The sequence below is a fragment of the Dendrobium catenatum genome, unplaced genomic scaffold (assembly GCF_001605985.2).
Source record: "Dendrobium catenatum unplaced genomic scaffold, ASM160598v2 fragScaff_scaffold_1001, whole genome shotgun sequence".
NCBI lineage: Eukaryota > Viridiplantae > Streptophyta > Magnoliopsida > Asparagales > Orchidaceae > Dendrobium > Dendrobium catenatum.
In genome coordinates, this window is record NW_021319463.1 from 633,150 (window position 1) to 640,221 (window position 7,072).

A 7,072-nucleotide genomic window follows, 5' to 3' on the forward strand; every position below is an offset into this window, starting at 1 on the left:
TGCTTACTTCAAAAAATAAAGAAGTTATTTTTAGATTTTTTAGTTATTAAAAATATCTATTTTTACTAGATGCGAAAGTGAATAATGTCATCAAATATAAAACTAATGATGATGAAATTCTAAAAAGCAAAAAAGAACTATTAATCACAATTTTTCACCAAATAGTTTTCACATAAATAAAGTGAAGGAAAAATAAAATACAAGAGTAGAAAATTAGAAAAAAGCACATCAGAGATTTATAGTGGTTTGATTTAACAATGACCTACGTCTACTCCCTTGAGTTTCTACTATGAGTATTCCACTATTATTATAACGTCTCTCATTTTTCCCCCGCAGTAAAGTAGAGAAGCCCTTACATAACTTACTTCAATAAAACATAGTTTGGTGGACAATCAAAGCTTGATTACCCTCCTACTAATGGCAGTGGACCTTCAATCTTTTTCTCCATCTTAGAGAAGTTAGGTGAAAGTTCGTTAGGAATGTTAAGCCCTATAGAACTGGCCCAAGGCTAACCAAGAGGGGGGGGGTGAATTGGTATTTAAAAAAATTCTTAGGTAAGGCACGAATACAAACCAAATCACCACAAAAAATAAGCGCGGAAGAAAATAAATGTGGAAGAAGTAAAAAATAAGAACACAAGGGTTTATAGTGGTTCGGTACACTCGACCTACATCCACTCCCCGGAGGTGCCCTCCGAGTATTGCACTACAATCGTGATTCTCCTTTAGCCTTCACAGCTAGGCGGAGAAGCCTTTACAAACACCTCTTTTTGCCACACCCGGCAAGGCAGAGAACCTTCCTCCTTTTGCTTCCTCCTGAAGCATGTAGAGAACCTCGATCGCTTGCTGGAACTTACCTTTCACAACCCTTCCAAGGATAAGAGACTCTAGAGAAGAAGAAGTGGAACAATGCTTGGAGCAACCCTTGTGAATCCCCTCACAAGCTCCCCCTCACAAGATCCTCTCTCTCTCTCTCCCTCTCTCTTTTAGGTTTTCTCAGGTCAAGACAGCAGCCAAGGATCATCAAAAATGTTGATCAAGAGCTCTTAAATAAAAGAGCTTCAAAGGAGCTCATTAATTTCATGTTGTTGACTATATCGTCCAGGACGATATGGATATCATCCAGGATGATATGGATATCGTCCTGCCGATCAGTATAAATCCCATGAGATCGGCCAGAGCATCGCCCTGAATGCAAACTGGATGATTGAAAATTGGCTTGATCGTCCAGGATGATATCACGATTATCCTAGCCGATCAGTTCAAATCAGAGGAAAATCGTCCAGAGCATCGCCCTAAATTCAAGCTGTCCGATCCCGATCGTCCAGCACATCACCCTGAATTGGTGCTGGCCGATATTTATCGTCTTGAAGTAACTAAGGTTTTTTAATAGATTGTCCTGGCCGATCCTGTGATTGTCCAGGATGATGTGATTGTATCAATCATCCTTAATTACTTCCTTGATTTGTCTGATTAATTAAGGCATAATTGTGAATATCATCCTGGCTGATCCAAGATTGTCCTGGCCGATTGCCAAAAATACAGAATACCTTAATTATTTATGGCGGCAATATCTTTCTGTTTTGAGCATATCGTCCAGGTCGATACAAGTATCGTCTAGGACGATTGGCTAATGACGGCTGCCTCAATTAAGAACCCCTGATTAGAACTTCTATTTTGAGAGCCGATTTGATTAAAAATAGAAATTCTAACTCTCTCAAGTGTGTGTGTGTGTGTAGGGTTACTTTGCATTACTCACACTAAAGATTACAATTGACTCAAGAGGGGAAAAATAAAATTACAGACTAACTCAACCCTAATCTACCCCATCTTGAGCTGATTCCGATTTCCATTCAATCTTTGAGTCCTGAAAAGTCAGTAGAAAAAGCAGTCGTAGTGAAGCAAGATTTGTTTGCTATCATCAAAATCATAATCTAAAAACATGTTTGTAACAATCTCCCCCTTTTTGATGATGGCAAACATATCAAAAATTAATTTCTAATTAATTTCTAACTAAACAAGCTTTTACTAGAACAAGTACAAACATACTAATCAAGAGAGCAAGTATAAACACACTACTCCCCCTTTTGACATCTCAAAAAGGAGGAGGAAACAACGAAAAAAAGAAAAAAAAATGAAGAAAAAATACAATATAGAAACAGGAAGCAATCCACAGAAAATAGAAACTTCAACTAAAAAAATGAGGGATCCTGATCATCAGATGGAGGTGGAGGTGGTGGAGCCTGCTGAAAGTAGCTAGCTAGCGTAGTAAACTGAGCATTGAACCAGACTATGTCCTGGTCGTGCTACTGCTAGTGGTGAGTAATGTAGCTGTCAAAATGGGCTAAGTCCTCTGTGCGGTGCTGCTCGTAGCTGGCAATGTCCTCAGAATATTGTTGCTCCTGTGCAACAACATAAGCATCAAAATGGGTCTCCCAATGATCAAATCTCTCCACTAACTGGTCAAGCTGTAAGTGTTGCTGAAGAGGAGTAGGATCAGTAACAGGAGCGGGAGCGGGAGCCTCCTCCTCCTTAGCCCCCCGAGGTTCCTCATCCCTTGGGTGGAGACGAGTACTGTGAAGGGTATTGAAGGAATTGTTTGAGTAGAAGAGAGTTGGGAGGTTGGGAGGAGCAGGATATTAAAGTTGATATTTGGTTTCAAGGACATTAGGCTATGAGGTGCCCTAAAGCCAGATTGGGTTTCCTCTTATGACCAGGATCGCAAATTATGGTTAAATGATCAATGTACCAAAAAATTATGTCAGCAGTATTAAATTCTCTATGCGCCATGATGTAAAAAGTAGTCAGTGAAAGTAGAGGAGTGATGTGGATTCGGTCCCCAGCTTTTGGAATAATGGAGGTTCGAAGGACATGCTGAATTGTCCTAGCATCTTTGACTAAAGAGCTAGTCTCTCCAACATGAAAAGGTGCATTGGTCTGGCGAAGGAAATGATTTTCCATGGACCAGTCAAAGTCAGGATCTGAGATGATTATATGCAGCTTATCCCCGATGGTAGATAGTTGCAATAGTTTAACACAGTCCTGATATGTGATTTCGATCGGGCATCGATTCACATAGGAGGTCGAGGCTATGAAAGTAGGATTTATGCGAAGATTGGCGAAGAATTCATGAAGAAGCTCAGAATGAAAGGAGATAGCGAGAGAAAGAATGAAATAAAGAGAAGTGTGAGCAAAGAGATCCATTACCAGATACGAAAGGTGGACAGGATTGATGACTATGGAGATAGTTATCCCACATTCTTTATATCGATGGTAAGCAGCTTCATATTCTATCTCCCTAAAACGATGGTGAATCCTAGCCCTTGAAGAACTCCCAGAAGTTTGTCGGACTCGCTACCCACCAGCCATAGAAAGAAACCAGTAAGAAAACATAAGAGAAGAAGAAGGTTGAGGTGAAAATAATGGCTGAAATGGCCTGAATTTAAAGAAACGGCCATATCTTCCAGGACGATCGCAGAATTGTCCATGACGATTTGGTTCAATTATTACGTACAGGCCGATTGGTCAAAAAGGCGGTCTGATTGGCCGGGCTGGTCATATATCGGCCAAGACGATTAGACACAGACGATCGTACCTAGGAGTCAAGCCGGACGACCGTTGAAAAAGTAGATCGTCCAGGCCTATTAAATATATCGTCCAAGACGATGCACAATAATTGATCATACCGGCTGATGTTAAAACATTTTAAATCTATGCCACGTGTATCATCCAGGATGAATAGTGGATCGGCTAGGACGATTGTCCAATAATGGATCGTTCGGGGATGATTTTCAAGATTTAAACGTGCTGACACGTGGATCATCCAGAACGATCTAGTGTATCGGCCAGGACGATGACCATAAAATACATCGGCTAGGATGAAATATGTTATTGGCCAAGCCAATCAACTTGATTGCAACAGAGTTCAATCAGATCGTCCAGGATGATAAATTATCATCCAGGACGAAGAGTTACATCAAGCATAGAAAAGTTCAGTAGATGGAAATTTGAAGAGTAATTATCCTAGCGTCCAGGATGATAAAGTTATCGGCTAGGACGAAGTGACAAGAAATTTGAATCCAAGGAAAAGATGTTGATGATCAAAGCCCTCAAAAATAAATGATTCACAATACAAAGCTAGAAACAACAATAAAAAGGCTAAAAAGCTAGAAAGAAAAGGAAAAATGAAAGAAAGGAAAAAAAATTTCTTTTTTTTTTTTTAAATTTTTTTTTCTTGTTTTAGCAAAGTATCCATATGACAAATTTCTCAAACAATTAAATTTTAGAGATTCAAAAGATCAAAGAGTTAACAAGTCAAAATCTGAAAAAGGTAGAATATCCAATCTTGTTAATCCCTAGCTTGGACTTCTTTTAGGGAAATATTCGTCTTTTAAAAACAAAAGGTCTAACTCAGAAAAACTTTACTGGGTAAAAAGAAGATCCAATCAAAACTTGGTTACAAAGAAAATTTCTTATAAATAATAAACAAAGTAATTTATCTCAATCATGGAATTTGAAATCAAGCCTTTGAAAGCATCAAATAACCAATGAGTTCTCTAAGTTTTAAGAGTTCAGAAAAAAGATAACAGCTTGTATTTAGTGGGCTCATTTTATGCCTCTTGTATCTTTGATTTGGCTCTTTGAGCATCTTGATTTTTGATACACATTTGTGTATATATATTTTTCATTTCAAATTTGCATCTTTTCCACTTTCCCTCTTAATTCTTTCAAGCTAAATTCTCTTTAACAAAAACACCTAAATAGAACCATAGTTGTGAGTATATCCTCCAAATATTAGAGAATAGGAGCTCTCTCTCTAACATAGGGAGGAACAAGCCACAAAACAAAATCATAATCATGTGATAAATGCAATGGCAATATTTCAATTAACTTGAAAGATATATAAGAACTTTGGATATTATGCACAAGATAGATTATTGTAGAAAGATAAAAAGAATCTTAGTTTCAAAAACAAGTTGTCAATATGAGATAGACTTTTGTCTAGAAAAGAAAATTATGTCACTAAAAGAGGTTAGAGGGAGGGAAACCTTCAACGGTGTTTCTCCCTTTAACAGATTTAGATATGATAATCAATGGCTTTAAATCTCAAAAATCTAAAGCTTAAAAAATAATCATAAAAGCAAAGCGAAAATAAAACAATCTAGAACAACAAAAAAGCTAGCACACAACAAAAAATAACACAAAACTAATTAAAAAAATATTTCAAGAAATTATGAAGCAGCAAGTTTAAGCAATTATGAGCTGCGAGCTTCCATATGTCCAATTATCCTTTGCTCCCACGAGGTCTTTGGTCAGAGCACACCTACAAAACTCAACAACAGTCAGATTTAGGACCCCAAACTAGTTTGGGTCCCTTCTTAGGAAAAGTAAAATACAATGCAGGTGTGGTATGCTGTGAATTATGCAATTTTGATCTCCACACCCAGTATGTACTACCGTGAACAGTGCAAGCATGTGAGATGTGTCCTAGCATGACACATGAAAAATATCTAACTCCAGGAAAAAGATTTCTTAACTGACTTGGGTTATAATGCCTCTTCCAAGATTTTGGCTTTGGATTCAAAATGGGAGTCTTCCAATTTCCCTTAAGTGTATCTAATTTATTTTTAATCCTCAAGTTTGTATTTTTTATAACATCATTCTCAACCCTCAAGTTTTACTCTTTCTCTTTAGATTTCTTGAAATTAGATTGAAGAGAGGTGTGTGAAACTTTTAATGCTTCATTCTCATCAATTAATTCTGATTTCTTTTTGTTCAAATCATCAAATTCATCAAGAAGAGCCATGTGATTAGAATCAATCATTGAATGATCTTTAAGAATAACTTCATACTCTTTTTGTAAATTCACAAGTTTCAATTTTCAGTTAGTATAAGCCTTCTTAAGTTTTTTGTATGATGCATGGATTTTCTAACAAATCTCAAACAATTGATCATAAGTTGGTTTACATACCTCTTCATCATCGCTTTGCTCAAGATGATCTTCCCCCATTAAGCACAAGTTTTTTGTCTCTTCCTCTGGTTCAGTCTCAGAGGAATCTGATGCAGATTCTTCCCAGAATGCTTTTTGAACTTTTTTCTTCTCCTTCCTGAACTTGGATTTCTCCTAACCCTTTTCCTTTTCTTTGTTTGAATGATCTAAAAGTGTAGGACAATTGGCTTTCACATGTCCAGGGTTCCTGCATTCATAACAAACAACATTAGAAGATCCTTTAGAATACTTGTTATCCTTACCTTTTCTCCAATGATGCTTTTGCTTCTTCCATAGAAAGTTTCTAAATTGCCTTGAGATGAAGGCAACTTCATCGTTCTTAGACCCAGAAGAATCGGAGTCAGATTTGTGTGCCTTTAGTGCCACCATTTTATCTTTATTTTTCTCACCTGCATCAAGATTTCTTTGATTCACCCCTTGCTCGTAAGCAATGAGTGAGCCACGTAAGTTGTCAATCGAATACATGTTCAAATCCTTAGATTCAGTTATAGCAGTAATTTTTGCATCAAAACAGGAAGGCAAGCATCATAAAATCTTGTTTAATTTTTCAAAATTCAAAAGTTCTTTTCCTAAGGCATGCAAGGAAGTAATAATCTGAGTAAATCTCGTATACATTTCAAAAACAAAAAAGTTCGTAGTCATGCAAGAGAATGTTCAAACGTGATTGTTTTACTTCATTGGTTCCTTCACAAGTGATGCACAATTTATCCCAAATTTCTTTACCAGTTTTGCATGTGGAGACACGCATGTAATCCTCAGACTTTAAAGCACAGAAAAATAGTTCAAACATTTTGCATTCAATTGAGCTAAATCTCTTTCATCGAAAGTCCATTCAGTAAAAGCAACTTATGTTTTAATTCAGTTAATTTCACGAGAAGGTAGAGAATACCCTTCTTTAATAAGCATCCACATGCGATAATCAGTAGATTGTAAAAACATTGACATGCAAGTTTTCCAAAAATCAAAAGACAGGTTATCAAACAAGGGAGGTCGTGTAATTGAATAACCTTCAGTAGTGTTTCTATTCCCAAAGTTAGCCATGGATGAAATTCAAAAAGTTTTC